The sequence below is a fragment of the Mauremys reevesii genome, linkage group 3 (assembly GCF_016161935.1).
Source record: "Mauremys reevesii isolate NIE-2019 linkage group 3, ASM1616193v1, whole genome shotgun sequence".
NCBI lineage: Eukaryota > Metazoa > Chordata > Testudines > Geoemydidae > Mauremys > Mauremys reevesii.
In genome coordinates this window covers 94035238-94052430 of record NC_052625.1, presented here as the reverse complement: position 1 = coordinate 94052430, position 17193 = coordinate 94035238, and the positions used below count along the sequence as shown (strand labels likewise).

The 17193-nt window shown below is 42.5% G+C and overlaps 1 long non-coding RNA gene across 1 annotated transcript in view; it reads right to left on the bottom strand.

The window, feature by feature from the left end:
- LOC120400634 overlaps positions 1 to 14252 on the bottom strand; it is a 36918-nt gene extending 22666 nt beyond the window's left edge. Inside the window, exons 1-2 of the long non-coding RNA XR_005595938.1 lie at positions 14039 to 14252; positions 13490 to 13567 (exon numbers count right to left, since the gene is read on the bottom strand). This is a non-coding gene — a long non-coding RNA (uncharacterized LOC120400634). The remainder of the gene's footprint in view (positions 1 to 13489; positions 13568 to 14038) is intronic.
- Positions 14253 to 17193: the final 2941 nt, after the last annotated feature.

The following is a 17193-nucleotide window of genomic DNA, read 5'->3' as shown; positions in this document are numbered from 1 at the left end:
TACCTGAACAGTAGGAACTGGATTTAGCCTTCCATCCCCATTCTACACAGGCTGCTAAAAAGCCATTAGATGGTTAACAATTTATAGTCACTAGTGAAATAGACCAAATTTGAACCTGTGACCTAAAAGTAATTTTTTAAACCCATTGCCAATCCACAGAGCTAGTCAGTCCCTTAAAGTCATAGTCTTACTTTTTTGTGAGATCATAGTCTTATCCACTGTAATTACCTGTGATGTCACAAATCAAGGATTGAAACTTCAGATGGAGAATAAACAGTAGGAGCAGATGAGCTTCAAAAAAACATGCTATTTTCATGCAAATTTCCCTAGTCGTAACAAATGAAAGAAGGGGAGGAAAAAACCATAACATAAATGATATATCTGCAGAATTAGTTCTAAATAGAATGTTTTTCAAAGCTTACCAGGACACATCACTGGCTCTTTAATGCCTGCTTTCCCACCAATTTGTATCCTGTCAATTTACAAGATATTGCAAATACCTACCTTATTTAATAAAAATGCAAAGCACAATGGAGAGTTTATGTAAACAAGGCTGGCAAAATATCTTTGCAGAACATTTTGGAGAGAGAGTAAGAAAATAAATGAACATTTTAAGAGGTTCAGTATAATTGGGATATAATCTTAGTAGAATCATAGGCCTGGCCAAATGCCAAATAAAAACCCAGAGGAGAGCTTGGGAGGAGTAAAACTCCATGAGGAATTCATTACTGAGTTTTTGCCCCAGTCTTTTTCTGATCGTGAAGAGCATTGCCTTCTTATGGAATGAGCCACCGTTTCGCTCCTATGCCCCACAGTCCACCAAGATCCACAGGAGCATAGCCAGTAGAATGTTATCAATGTACTACTATTGCTATTATTCCACCCACCACAATAGTATTTGTCACATACAAAGTGCTTTTCATCCAAACCTCACAAAGCATTGTAACAAAGGTGTGTCTTTACAGATGGAGAAAACAAAACCTACAGGTTAAGGGCTAGATTTTCAAATACGTCTACTAATTGGGGGGTGGTTGACAGGCTACACTGTAAAGAGTTAACAGATCCCAGCTGGTCACCTGGCTGCTTGGGGCAGAGTATAAAAAGAAAGGGGAAGCTAGGCCTCAGGGAAGGGTGGATTTTTTTCTCCTTATGACCAGCTAAAGTGGAGAAAACGCCCAGGGAATAACTGCTTAGTGTTTCTCAAATGATTTACTTTTTGACTTTGTGATTGGTAGATAATGGACAAGCCCTGAGGAGAGGGCTTTAAAAGACCCGAGACTTGGAGCTTTATTTCCACTCTCTGGCCTGTGTAACAGCCAACCAACTTGCAGTGCCACAGAGTTTGGGTGCCCAACTTGAGACTCCTCTGGCTGGATTTTCAGAGCTCCCATAGCTCCAGTTGACTTCAATCAGCTGCCATTTGACATAACGAAACCTATGTATATATAATGGTCACATCTTCCATTAAAGTTCTATTCATAAGGAATTGATAAAGGGCTAATAAATTATCAGTAGATGTTATAAGCATGTTACAGATGTGTTATAGATGGATCAGTAGGAGGTATTAGAGATAGATATAAGCTATGGTTATAAATCACCTATTGGATTCTATCACTATCTATAACAATTCATTAAAACATCTATTAAGCATTCATTAGCTCTTTATTAATGATCTATACATGGAACCTTAATATAAAGTGTGACCCATATTGGCCAAGACTGGGTACCTATATTTGCAAAACTGGGTACCTAATATCATACTTAGGCAGCTACAAAAGTAGCCTCATTGTGCAAGTTGCTGGGAACCCAGCAACTTCTGTTCACTTAAATAGCAGTTACTGGGTGCTCAGCACTTTTGAAAACCTGGCCACTCACTGCAAAAAAACTGCAAAAAACCAAACAAACCCACAACAGCCTCAAAGCCTGGGTCAACTGACTCAAGCTCGAGGGGCTCACACTGCAGGGCAAAACAGCTGTGTGGATGTTGGGGCTCAGGCTGGAGCCCAGGCTCTGAAACCTGGCAAGGGGGTGGGTCTCAGAGCCCAGCCTCCATCCCAAGCAGGAATGCCAATACACCTATCAGTAGCCAAATTCCATGAACCCCGCAAGCCCAAATCAGTTGATCTGGGCTCTGCGATGGGCGTAGGCACAGTCAGGGTCGCAATCAGTGTTGTGCATTGATCACGCATACAGTACATCACAAATGTTTCTGCGACGGATCAAGATGAGGTCAAGCTGATGCTAGTGTCCTGAGCAGAGGTGTCTTTACAGATGGAGATGCTCTATTTATCCAAGGAACAGTTATGGGATGGAAAGTAGCAGGCCTCCATGTGACCTTGCTGCCGTTGCTGCCAGCAAAATAGGCATTCGGAACTATCATCTTACAAGTGGCACAAAGCTCTAGGATATTCTGGCCATTTTTGCTGAGGCTACCTGTGCCATGTTGGTCAATGATGTGCCCCCAATGCTCCCAGTCCTTACCCAAGAGGGCATTGAAATCACCAAGAACAGCAAGTCTGTTCCTTACGGCAACATTCTTGATGATTTGTTCCAGTTGAGAATAGAACTCATCTTTTTTGCTGTTTGGAGTAGTCAAGTGTTGATCCATAGATGGACAGAAGAGCCAGGGTTCCCAAGTTCGTATTCACATCCACCTGCATGATCCTCTCATTGATAAATACCAGAGGGGTACATGCACTGAGGACAGACTTCTTGACAGCAAATCCAACACCATATATCCTTGGTTCATTTTCAGATTTCCCAGACTTGCAGAAGTGGTAGCTCACTTCAACTAGTGATCCAGTTTCCAAAGTCTCATCTCACTGAGAGCTGAAATTATGACACTCAGTTGATGTAGTTCTTTATCAATTATGAGTATTTTCCAAAGTTCATGGTCTTTCAGTCAAGTCCGGTTAACATAGTACAAACATTCCAACAAGCAATGCCAGGAAAGAAGAAGTTGGAAGAGAGCTTTTTTAGTCAACCTTTTAGGGCCTTCCTCAAATTGGGGCAAACAGGCCATCCCTAAATGGGGCTGCTTGGACATCTGATCCACTGTCAAATGCTTGGGTTCTTCCCCACCAGGACGAGTGACCATCAAGCACAGACACTAAACACACTCAAAGGAAACCCTTCCCAATTAGCACAAATCAGAGAAAACTAAGTAGAGCGGGATTCCAGAAAACTATAGAGTACATAACCTGTACAGTTCCCCTCCACAAATTTGTATGTAGACTTTAGCTGTTTGCCTGTGAATTTATAAGCCCTGTCATTGCCACCGATCTGGTCCTGTATGTCTTCCACAATAGTAGCCAAGAACCCACCCACAATCATTCATCAGACATATGTATAACACATACTCTCCCACAGTCATTCGTTCCCTAGCAGACATCATGTATTCTTTCTGAGAGCCACTTGTGTTTCTGCTGTTTATGTGCTGTCTGTTCTTATTGGGTTTTATTGTTAGATTTACAATGGTTTAAGCTGGTGCACAGATGAACAGATGAAATGTTAGGGAGGTTTGCTGTTGCTGGACCAGCATAGTGAAACATGCTCAGCTTCAGGCTGAAGTATTCAGTCTTGAAGAAGTTATAGAAATACCCTTACTTGTGGCAAGCTCTCTCCCCAAGCTTCCCCAGCACCTACACCACACTGGTTATATAATGTTGACAAATGATCACTGGGCACTAAGATGAGATTTCAAAACTGAGTGCACATGTGACAAAAGTAATGACTTAAACTTAGCTCTTCATAGATGAAAGGCTCAAGTGACAAGGGATCCACGTCATAAAATGTGTGGGTTTTTTTAATTTTTCTCAAGAAAACTAGGAAATTGCATACAAATACAGATATTAACTTTGTAATCTTAATGTTCTTTTAAGCACTTGACAGTTATTTGAAAGTATTCAGTTGCCCGTGCAAATTGTAGTTTGGCCCCCGTATGTGTATGCATTGATAATTTTCAGTTACATGATCACACTTCCCCCTGCACATGACCCTTGCCTCATTCATTGTATAGGATGGATAGTTCTCTGGGAATGAATCAACATCGTTTTTAACTTAGCCATGGAGCCACTCATTTGAGCGATCTCCAGCGGTCTAAGTGGTGTCAATCTATATGACAACAGAGTGAATATCCTGGCCTACACAAATGATCTGGTCCTGATTGCAGACAACCCCAAGAGTCTCCAACAAATACTTGACATCACCAGCAAGGCTGCTAATTGGATGGGACTCCACTTCAATGCCAGAAAGTGTGCATCAGTGGTTTGAATATTGGCCTGCTAAACCCAGGGTTGTGAGTTCAACCCTTAGGGATCTGGGGCAAAAATCTGTCTGGGGATTGGGCCTGCTTTGAGCAGGGGGTTGGACTAGATGACCTCCTGAGGTCCCTTCCAACCCTGATATTCTATGACAAGCTTCATATTAAAACCTAGATATGTAGATCAGATTGATTTGAACTAACGAGTGCAAAAGCTAGACTTAGTCCAGTTAGGCTCGAATCTGCTTCCCCCAATGTTACATGTTTGGAAGGTTTGTATTTTACTTTTTTCCTCTCACTGAAATATTCTGAGGAGGTTTGGGGCCTGATTCACCTCTGCTCTACTGATTTCAGTGGAGTTACACCAGAGTAAAACCGGAGAACGGTAGTGGTAAATCAGGCCCTTTGTATCTTTTGGACGCTTGAGTGTTTCTGAAAATGTTGCCCATTCAGATAAAATTGTTAGAGCCCTGCAAATCTGTAGATATCCGCTTTACATCCGCAGACCATTTTTGTGGATCGCTGACCAGTTGCGGATACAAATTTTGTATCCATGCAGGGCTATAAAATTGTGCATGAGTGGCTGGGGTGGGCCAGACAGGCCTTTTCACAATCAAAAGTGCCACAATAAAGCTAGGACTTTTATTTGACATAGCTTCAAATCTTGCATGAGCCTATCCTATATTACTCTCCAAACGTAGCATAATTAAGCAAACCATATGAAAAACCTCCTGAGAACCAGCTACTATTAAATTGTAACGAGCATGTGAAGGAAAATCTGATCCAACTCCTTCATTATCCCAAAGAAACACATTAAAAGACACATCCAGAGTGTCACTGGGTATTTCAGAAAGTCCTTGGGTGGCACTGACTAGGAGAGGAAGAAGAAGAGAAAGGAAACTTGAATGCAAAAATGGTTTGTGGTAAAGGCACTGGTTGGGGATTCAAGAGTGTGGGATTCAATTCCCTGTTCAACGACAGACTCACTGTGTAAACTTGGACAACTCACTTAGGCCAGGTCTACACTACCACTTACTTCAATGTAACTTACGTCGCTCAGGGGTGTGAATAAGCCATACCCCCTGAGTGACGTAAGTTACACTGACCTAAGCACCGGTGTGGACAGCACTATGTCAGCAGAAGAGCTTCTCCTGATGACATAGCTACTGCCTCTCGTGGAGATGGATTTATAGAGTGTCTTCACCAGACGCGCATCGGTGCAGCTGCGCCAGTGTAGTGCTTCTAGTGTAGACTAGCCCTTAGTCTCTGCGTCTCAGTTCCCCACATGTAAAACGGGGGTGCTAATAATGCTTCCTTTGTCCATTGTGTCAATATAGAATGCAAGCACTTTGGGGAAAGGACTGTCTCTGTGCAGTGCCCTAGGATGTTGGGGACTGTAGATGCCATAAAAGCTTTAAGGAACACATTTATACTTGCAATGACAGGGTTGAATACGTAATAGAGAGTTTAGGGTGAATGTCCTTTGGGTTTGTTTCCAAAGCTATTTGTTAGAAAGAACGTGTCTACATAATTCCTTTTACTCAAAACAACGCATCACCGCTAACAGGATGTGGGTTTTTTTGTTTGTTTGGGTAGCCTCGCTGCCCTCTACAGGATTTCAGATGTTCCTGATCCAGTTTTGCTTATTTTGATTTTCATGCTTTTTTTTTCTTTTTAAAAATGTTCCTCACCAGTTTTCTGTCGTTGTTGCTACCCCATAACCATTTGCAACTAGCAGCAGTGCCTCGACACCTGATGGGCTCCATTTGTTTGGTGCAGCATTCCTTGGGCTTTGACAGAGGAAAACATGCTTGCTGCCCTTAGAGTAATATCAAACAGGGACCTTGGCTCTAAGATTTTGACAAGTTGCCTGCCCTTGCTCAAGCTCTATATCTCTGCAAGTACAAGGCCTATTGGAACTATGGAGGCTGTCATTTTCTTCCCCTGGGCAATCATGTGTACAATCACTGGGAACGCTTGCCATTACCATTACTGTACCTTCCAGAATACAGACACACACTATATTACTCCACAGGAAAAAAATGTAACTTAACAAACAGTGCCAAGGCCTGGAGCTGGGACCTAAGAAGCCAGGAATTGCTGAGCTGCTAATTTATCTGAAATGTCGCTGTCTAAAAAGAAACATGCAATATATTGACATCAGCAAGATATTTCCTGAAAGCATTTTAAAGAGAGATTCTCTTTTAATATACCTCGACGTAGCTGTTCTTGTAAAACAGAAATTGAAGCCCTTATTAAAAAAAAAGAGAAGAGAAATATTTTGTTAGTTAGAAAAATACACTTCAAGGTTTGGTTAAAGGGGACAAAATATCCACTTTCTTGACTTTTACAGAGGTAAGACAAAAAAAACACAATTTTTTTATATGAATAGTGTTCTGTGTTTGTCCCTTGTATATTTTTCTTTTGAACTTGCCATTTTGCTGTTGCAGCTGGGCTTGTCAGTTTTCAGCACTAATGGGTTGTGATATGGTGTCAGGGGAAGTCAACAATCAATGTTGGAAAAAAGGGCTATCGTTGCTGACACAGCCAAGGATGGAAACACAATGGTCTTAGTTTGCAGAGAAATAGAAGAAAAAGTCTGTGTTTGTCTCGCTTTTAAGATTAGGCGAGATTTATCCCTCGATGACCAAGCTGTTGCCCCTCACTCCCCCTACAAGCTGCTAACCCTATCGTCCATCTTGCACTAAAAGATAGATTTTTAGTTTAATGAGAAAAACCTTTTATAGCTAAGTTAATAATGTTATAGCTCACATTTATGGTTTAGAGTTATTATCTGAAACTGGAAAATGCTGGGTTGCACAGTGTATACTTCAGCAGATAAGCAATATTAGGTGCTTTTATTTAATGCCTGGGCCTGATTTTCAGAGGTGCTGAGCCCCACAACCTCAGCTGAAGTCAACGAGAACTGCAGGAGCTCAGCACCTCTGAAAAACAGACCCTACAGATGTTATCACTGAAAGACAAGCTTTGTACAAAAGGCTTATAATGAAAATATAGTAATCCTCTGTCCAGTCCACTTTTTATCCAAGGATCTCAGCCAACCTTACTAACTTTAAGCCTCTCAGTACACTTGTGAAACAGGTAGGTGGTATTTATTATCCCCAGTTTGCATAGAGGGAAACTGAGGCAGGCCCATTACCCAAGGTCTCACAGTGAGTAACCAGTAGAGCCAGGAATGGAAACCAGGAGCCGTGGCCCCTAATCCACAACTTTGATTACTAGGCAATACTGCTTTCCCACACAAAAATGTAATGTGTCAAGTATTACCAAACTCCTGTTACCAATGAACAAAATCATAGATCAGAGCTTTTTTCATCCTTCCAGTAGAGGAGCCAGAGATATCTGAGTATAGGTTCCACCTGTCCCCAAGCACAGGGGAGCATCTCTCCCTTACCTCCTTTAGGCATATAAATTAGCTATCCCAAAAGGACTTTGTCCATAAGCTTCCATCTGCACATTCATTGTGGGACTTTTCCCTCCATAATTCTTTTTCCTTGGGACAACCCTGTCAACCCACGTTCACTCCTTTACATATTCAGTATATGGAAGTGGTATGATCTGCCCTCACCAAAAGCCAGTGCTGACATGCAGAGGTGTCTGTGGCTACCATACTATTGCAGCACTATATTAATAGTTGAGAAGAGAAAATAAGAAAAAAATGGTGGTCAGGGAAGGCTTTGGCAGCTAAAAGGAGCAAGAGGATGCTCCTGCTGGGGCATGGGGAAAAAAGAGCGAGATCCGCCGTAGGGAGGAGCAAGAGGATGCTGTGGTTTGGGGGTTACTGGTCGCTCTCCCTTTCAAGAAAAGGGGGCAAAAAACCTACATCAAAAACCTTTCCCCCGTGTTTTTATTTTATTCCATTCAGAGATGGTAATTTCCCCATATCATTCACCAGAAAAGAAGGATGATAAATACAGCTGGTCAAAAACAGGAAGGAGAACACTTCATGAAATGTTTCTCCATTCCCCCTCTCCTCCAGCCTCAACATGTGAATGAAAATTATGAATTTGGAAAAATGGCAATGAGCTGTAATGATGGGGAAGTAGCACTGCTTGACTAACCAATGTGGGGTGAAAGAGTGCTGTGAGGGAAGTGCCTGTCTGCAGAAGGAAGGGAAGGTTGAGAAAAAGCACTGAGAAAAAATAAGTGTAGAGAGACCAGGCTAGGAGTGGCTTAGCTTCGTAGCAGTTTTGAGAGCATGGAGAAAATTCCTTTTCTGCAAAGCCTCTGAAGGCCAGGGTTAATGCACTGAGGGCCTGATCCGAAGTCCATTCAACTTAATGGAAAGATCAGACCCTGAGTCACTCAAATGACAGCACAATGTGCAGTGCTATTTTTCAATACTTTTGTTGCCAAGATCAACCTCGGGGCCAACAAAAGCATTCCAGACTTGACCCATTTTATATGGGCCACCTAACCATCAAATGAGTTTTGATGACTATTGTGATGAATTGAGACTATGTCTGTACAACTTAGATTGCTGCTTGCTATTATGAAGTTCTATTACGGAAAAGTGCTGAATCATGAGCGCCAATATGTATGTGGATCCACCACCGCTGATAAGTTCTGTAGTAGGGATATACCAGACAGGGACAATGGAAAATACTTACGGTTAAGAACAGTACTTGGGCCTCACAAAGAATATACTAAAAAGCAGCTCAGGCCTTGGAAATCCAGTTTTAGCTTAAGGAAAGGGGAAGGTAGGAACAACAGAAACTTAACAGGCATAGAACAAGAGAGACCAGGTGACCAGGAGGGGTTTAAATAATTAAACATACAGGAACCGGGGAACCAGACAGGAAGAAGAAGCATGGGGTAAGAGAGAGCAAGGTCACAGAAGCTGGGTAAAAGGATTCAGGAGGGAAAGGTCACCCAGCATGTTGCAGGTTCATGGGGCAGAGGGTCCCTGCCTGCTTTCCTGAGCCCAGATGGCTCAAAGGACTCTGGACAACCCAAAGGACTCAGACCCCCACTCAAAGAATGCTTTGGAAAGCTGAGGAAACCAAGGAAGGGGCATTCATTTAGTGTTTACTGTTCTGTATGATCTGTACTCTCCTGTACTTTATGGGCTTAAGTATAAAAGAGCATAAAGGTGTTAGACAGTGCAAAGTGTGTGTGTGTGTTAACCGCTTCACAACTGGCTGCGTGCCCCTAAGAGAACTAAACTGTAACCAGACGCTTCACACCTTTTGGGAGAGGGTTGTGCTTTAGTCCTGGGGAGTTTGATGGTCAGTGCTGTGCCCAGAAAGGGTAGGCAGCTGGACAATGGGTTCCAACATGCGGAGGGGGTGTCAGACAGAAGATCTGCACCCTGAGAGTTTGCCTAGGGACCCAAGATTGGATCAGTGGCTGAACTCCATGCAGGCTCCAAAAGTTTAACACACCCCAGGGAATCCAGAGCACAGAGGCATGGATTCCCCTCACAGCAATCCTAGTGAGAGGCCAGGAAGGGGTGCTTGCTAGAATCTGTCACAACTATAAACTTGTGCTAAATTCACACTAGTTTCTCCTATGCCATTTCCTTCTATGGTTACCCTTTGGTCCGATTTCAGAACCTACATTGGAGCAAATGACTTCTCCTATGAGGTAGTACTCGCACCCAGGGGCGGCTCCAGACCCCAGCACGCCAAGCGCATGCTTGGGGCAGCATGCCACGGGGGGGCACTCTCCCGGTCGCCGGGAGGGCGGCAGGCGGCTCCAGTGGACCTCCCGCAGGCATGCCTGCGGAGGGTCCACTGGTCCCGCGGCCTCATCGAAGCCGCGCGGGACCAGCGGACCCTCCACAGGCACGCCTGCGGGAGGTCCACCGGAGCCGCGGGACCGGCGACCAGCAGAGCGCCTCCCGCGGCATGCCGCCGTGCTTGGGGCGGCGAAATGTCTAGAGCCGCCCCTGCTCGCACCACAGATCAGGGGTCGAAGATGTTTTATGAGAATGCTGTGGCTATATCCTTCTCCTACTCACAGTAGGGGAACCTACTTGAAGCATAGGCCCTACAGAAGCCATGTGTCAAAGTGCTGGCAGGAGCCAGTGGGACCAGATGGCAGAGTAGAGGCCTACACAGATCCCACAAGATCACATAGGGGAGATTGAGTCCTCTAGACCTGATCCAAATCCCATCAGTGGAACAGATAAGAAAAAAGTTGATGAATTTGAAGGAAGTCTGGAGAACACCCATTATTAACCTGATTTTCTTCTTAAAAAAAAAAATACAAAGAATGAAAAAAAGCCAATTCAGCGTCATGAAATTCTGCTAAAAAAATCCTCCTGTTGGAAACAGAGAAAGGGCAGGGGTATCAAATAAGGAAACACAGCCTATTGAACCTTGCAGGGAAAAGAGAAAGGGGGATAAAAAAGCAGAAGGAGCTAATAGTAGCCAAAGTGGGTAAGGGAAATATGAGGGGCTTTTACAAATATATGAATGGAAAAAGCAGCATCAGAAAAAGTAGGCCCATTAATCAATGAGGCAGTAGGGAAGGAAATTAATGATGACTTTAAAATGGATAAGATAATGAAATCTTTAACAATAAAAATAAAGACTAGGGACCATCTTTAAACTGAACATCCCATTCTGTCTCTCCTGTCAATCAGCCAGGGACAAACAAATCTCTCCTCCCTTCGCTCCTTCATACCCTATTGCCATATGTGGAAACTGGGAGGAGCAGCATCTGTGGCTCCATCCCTGAGAAGAGAAAGGAATGGCAAATTGTGTTTTTGTGGCAAAATCCCATAAAACTCTTTGAAATTTTAAAGGCGCCTCTCACAAAAAATCTAATTTAAATTGACTTGATATGAGCCCTGTCACATGGACTGAAAACTTGTTGAAGGACTGTATGCAATGAGTAAAGCCCTGATGGAGGGTGATATATTGGGCTGGGTTGCTGAGGTATGTTTTAGGTCTGATCTTACTTAATTTCTTGATTAATAATCTGGAAGAGGAGGTAAACAGAACATTAAAGAAATTCGCAAATGACAATCGGGGGGATGGGGACTGAGAATATCAGTGTGGACAGCAATAATACAAAGAGAACTAACGAGATTAAAACTGTAGGCAGGAAATAAAAGGTGAGATTCAACCTGGAAAAATGAAAACTAATACACTGAGGAAAAATAATCAGAAACACAGATATTCATAGAAAAGAAGAAACCTGGGAAGAAGCAAAAGAGACCTACAGGTGACAGTGAAACAACAAATTGAATATGACTTTGCAATGAGATGTGTCAGTATAAAAGGTCAAGGTAATTTGGGGCTGTATATGCAGAGGGATAATGTCAGAGCAGAGAAGTGATAGTGTCTCTCTTTATGAATCTGGTGATACTTCGGGTGGAATATTGGATTCACTTCTGGACACCTCCATACAAGATGTAGACAAACTGGAGGAAGTTCAGAGAAGAGCAACAAAACTGATTAGTCAGGTGGAGGGACTGATTTATAAAGCCAAGTGACAGTTAATCAAGGGGAAATGATAACTGTCTACAAATACAGGAAGGCTGAATGGAGAGAACAGAGAGGAATTTCTTAGTGTTGTTCAATATAGTAGAGCTAGAAATAAGGGGATGAAATTAAGAAAACAAAAATTTGGGCAGAATATCAGAAAAATTTCCTAACTGTCAGACATATTAGACTATGGAATAATCTTCAAATGGAAGTGATAGAAACCCCATCACCTGAGACATTTAAACAAGGCTGGATTAAGGTGTACTGCAGAGAACAATTGTCCATTTGCAGAGGGGCCTAGATGATCTAACAGATTTTTTCCATTTTTAACTCTGGCAATCTTATGACTGCCTTGATATAGTGTTCTGTAGTAGGTTTTCTCTATTACTATCAGCATAAATAGGAACATATTTTGCAAGAGACTGCACTATATATTATATATGCCACAGTCCATGTGTAAAGTACAGTTCTACAGTAAAAACTAACTAATTGAATGTGTCTCTCTACTAATTACACTACCCAGTAGAAAATAGATGCATGACCTGCCTTCACACCAAAATATGTTCTTTAACGGATGTGTTTTAGTGCAAAGCATTTGGTTTACTGTAAGGAAAGTATGTTTTTCATTTGCTTTTTTCACACAAGTCACTTCTATTGGATTTCACATTTTGAGTACTCTTAAATCTTTATTCATTTAACGGGAATACAATGGAACTTGCTTATAGTGAACTCAAGTATAGTAAAACTCCATTTAGAGTGAAATGGAAAGAAAGCTCTTACTTGCTTCAGTGCATTGCAGTGTGCGAATGCTATTGTGGTTGGTGCCAGAAAGTAATGGGAGCCGGAGACATAAATCAGCGTATAAATTAACAATAAATACATATCAAAATATTTTTGTTTTCTTTTATGGAAAAAAGTTACCTTATTAACATACTGCAATACATTTTTAGCAACTTGGCCACCTTCAATGCAGAAAAAGGTCCCCTTTTATGAATGTCTACCCTGGTCTTTACAAACAGAAACTGTTCCCAGATTCTTCCAAGGAGAACAAAGGGGTGAAAGGTTTTTCAAAGTTCCCTGTCCTTCTCACATCCCCTGGGGACAGATACACAGCTGAGGAAGGAGAAAAGCTTATAGAGAAGAAAGCCACTGTTTTGCTTTAATAAAAAGGTCGCAATCTTATCATGTATAGATGCTCAAATGATGTATAGACAAAGGATGTTTGCAGGGAAGATTGCCATAGGCAAAACAGCAGATCTAATCAAAAGCTCTACACGCATGGATGTAGCCAGCCTCTGGGAAAGGAGAGCACTTGCAGCACAGAATCTGGAATGTTTCTTCTATCATTCAATGGGGAAGACATTGTAGCACAAGAGAAACGTAAATTTTTTGTATTTTGGGAAGGAGAGGGTTCCAAACACCACTTTCACACCTGTGCTGTTACCCTTTAGCATACTGTGTTTTTACATCAGTTTTCTGTAATATGTTCAGAAGCATGTACCGCCCACTGTCTTAGGTCACTGAACCCAGGAAAGTGTTATCACATGATGGTCATACAAAAACCACTACAAAAACAGTTCTGTTGAATAAAATAAATTACATATGCAAATATGTAAAAAAATATAATTAACCTTTGTGACGCTGACATTTTCAAAACTGTGAGACAAATTAATGTATATATGTCCTCAGGTGCCAAAAGATTAATAAAAGTTAAGACACAAACTAATAAAAGTAAAGACATTCTCAGTTACAGTTGCCGCAGAGCTCTTACCTCATTCCACTCAGCATAGTGCACTAGCCCAGGTGTCTCAGAATAGCTGGTGTTCTCCCACTTGCTGGACTGCAATAACTGGAAACAATGAAGGAATAAAGGAAACATGCTAAAGGTTCTATGGCAGCCATAACTCATTTTGTTAATTTGTTCTTCAGCCTTTGGGGGTTATCTAATAAATGCCTAGCATAGGCATTTATGCTGCACTCATTGCAGGAGCAGTAACAGAACATAATATCTGTAAGCCATCACGCTCTTCACTCTGCTTGTATGTCTCTTTCTTCTGCCCTTCGTCCATTTTATCTATGTAGATTGTAAGCGCTTCAGTGCAAGGACAGTCTATTATGCTAGGTTTGTACAATGCCCAGCACATTAGGGCCCCATTCTAGTTGGGTGCTGCCATAATACAAATAATAGTCATTCACCAAAACACAGTTGCAGGAGTAAATATGAGACCCAAATACACCAAAACTCCAATGGGCTGGGCTAGCGGGAACAGTCCCCCCCGCACGCCCCTACTCCTTCTGACTAATGGTTGCAGCCTCTCACCTTGTCTCCGTCCTTCCCTAATGTTCTCATTGGCAGACAGTGCAAGGTGCCTCAGTGTGGGCGGGACACTGTTCCCAGGCCTGCTCCCTGTCTTTGGAAGTCTCTTCTTCTTCCAGTCACCCTGTTCGTGTTCAAGTGAGCAGAAAAAGAAACCCCACCAATAGGTACGTTGCTGAGGGGAAAAAAAAGAAGAAAGGAAAAGGGAGAGATCCTCAGAAAGTGGGAGAAGGGCTAATGAAATGTGCCTAGAGCCCATGGTAAAACAGGCTTGGATTGGGTGATTAGGCTGGATTACTGCTCAAAAACTCCCACAGTCCTAATAAGGGAAGTGGCTTCAGGAGGGAGGCAGGAAGCAGCAAGCAGCCCCAGATGGTGTGCTTTCGGTAGTCAATTTTCTTTGCCATTTCTCCACTGATTGTGCACATCCCTGTGGTATCTTGATTGAAAACAATGGCAGACTAGGGTACAGAATAGCTTAGGCTAGGGCATTGTTACAGGCCTGTAGAGCCTTTCACTTCCAGATACTCTAGTCCAAGTTGGGAAAAACTAAAAGTAGTGACCCCCTGAGGTGATTTGCTGGCCTGTGTGAAATTAGTCGGTATCTCATTCCTGTTCCTAATAGATCTCCATATAAAAAATAAAACACTAACCACTATAATTAGCAACCTTGGGAGCAGATACCCCAGGACTAAATTGAGACTCAGGGTACATCTATACTTATGATTAAAGACCCGTGAGTCTAGGGCTTACATTCAGCCAGAGCCCACCGGAGCAGAGTTCCAATAAATATTTTCGAACCCGCAGGAGGTGCAGGACTTCAGGACTCAGGGCTTCAGTCGCATCAGAGGCGTCAGGGCTAGGGGCTTCATCCTCGCAGTGTGCACTGTAGCTGAAGCCCTGAGCCCCAGTGCCTCCCTCCCGCTTTGCGTGGCTAAAGCCCGGAGGCCTGAATGGGAGTCGGGGGACTCTGGGAAATAATCTTTGAGAATTTAAGCCCTTCGTGGGTGGCCCGTGCCAGCTGACTTAGGTGAAGGGGCCCGGGCTAAGAGGCTGTTTAATTGAGGTACAGATGTTTAGGCTCGGGCTGGGCTCTAGGACCCTGCAAAGGTGGGGGGGGGGCGAGCCCAGAGCTTGGGCTTCTGCCTGAGCCTGAATATCTACTCCGCAAATAAACAGCCCCTTAGCCTGAGCCCGAGTCAGCTGACACAAGCCAGTTGCAGGTTTTTAATTGTAGTGTAGACATGCCCACAGTAGCCTTCTACCGCTATTGTCCCGACCCTGTAAAGACTTAGAGGCTTATCTTTATATATTTCTATAGTCCAAATGATTTCTATAGGATTACTTGCAGTGTATTAAGTTCAGCAAGTGGGTAAATGGTTGCAGGATTGAGGCCTAATTGTGGTCTCTCCAAAAAATGGTTTGAGACAGTGAGGAGAAAGCTAGAGTGTGGGAAAGATACCTCGATTATACCTGCTCTATAGATAAATGAAGCCCTTCATTCTGTAGCTATATTAATCTGGTACCTTTCTTGAGCATTAAAATGGGAGGGAAGTTACAAAATATTTAAATAGTTGACTTTCCATTGTCTTCCATGTTTGTATGTTAATAAGTGACAATGGCATCTCATTATATCCAATATCCTATTGTAGTTTGTTTTGCAGAGAGCAGCAATAATTTATTAGCATTTATTACTATTGTCGTCATCATTTTAAAAGAAAAGAATTATATCTAGTAGTTCTCCGTTCCTTTGTATAATTAAATTACTGTTACCCTCAACTATTGCATGCTCTGCTACCTAAGAATGTCCTTCCTGTCACAAATTCTCTCCAAAGAGCACCATAAAATAAAGATTAACTGATGTACGGATAACCATTGTGAGTGGACGGGGAGGGGTTTAACAAAACAAAGTGGGGGAAAATGCTGCCTCTACAGCAATATGTGGTCTTTAAATCTAGTCAATTAATACTTAAGAGAAATGGAAAGAAATTAAAAGTAAAAACTAATGTTTGTAATCACCACTGGGTACACTAAGAGATATGCCTGAAAACAGGGGTGCTGGAGCCATTTGTATAGTGGGGGTGCTGAGAGCCATTGAACCAAACTGTAAACTCTGTGTGTGATGGAAACCACTTCAAGCCAGGGGGTGCTGCGGCACCCCTAGTTCCAGCACCTATGCCTGAAAATGTTCTTGGTAAGAATGAATGATTAAATGGGTTGGCAAAACCTGTAAAGTTTGAGGAAAATGTTCTGCTATATTTATCCAGGATGGATGTCACAATTACTGCTGTTGGGCCCTTGACAGGGATGCTCAAAAAACACTGAGTGAAGCAGTGTGGCCTAGTGGATGAGGCACTGACCCAAGAGTCAGGAGATGACTGAACTGCTGCTGTGTGATCTTGGACAAGTCACATCCCAGCTTTGCCTCTGTCTCCCCTCCTACCCTCTGTCTGTCTGTCTTGTCTGTTTAGTTGTAACACTGTCTCTTCGTGTGTGTATTACAAACATGCTAGTACAAGTGGGTTGTAGACAGTAATACAAATAATTAAGAACCATATTCTGAGTTAAAGGAGAGAAGTCTTAGCAGAGGGTAAGTAGAACTACAGGAAAAAAAGATAGCAAAGCTTATACATCTAGGTAAGTATTTTTAGCTTACAGGAAAACTTTCCTTTGGGATGAAAATGTGACCTTTGGGACAACAATGCCCTCTCTCTGTGACTTCAGACATTATATCCCACTACAAGTCACTTTTCAACCTTCTGGACAACAATTTTTTCTGCTGTTATTTTCCACTGCAGTCAGGTAGGGGTGTGTGTGTGTGTGTGTGTGCACTGGCCCTTATAAAGCAACACAAAATATAATTAGGGGTTCGTTTTTATTTTAATGAGCAGGCAGGTGAATCAAGTCTGAGAATCAGGTGACTTAGTTCTTTCTAAACATTTGTTAAGTATAATTTTAATTCCTGCTTTTTCATGCAAAGTCAGGCGATTTCTATAGAACCATTCAGCTCAATATTTCCTGAATAGTGGCAAAAATAATGTTTAGAAAGTTTAACTGTGAAAACTTGTGAGTGGAACAAAACACACGGCTTCCCCCTTGTGTCAGTTACTATGGACTCCTGCGGCTTGGGAGGTGAGGGGTGGGGAACAAGTTGTCGG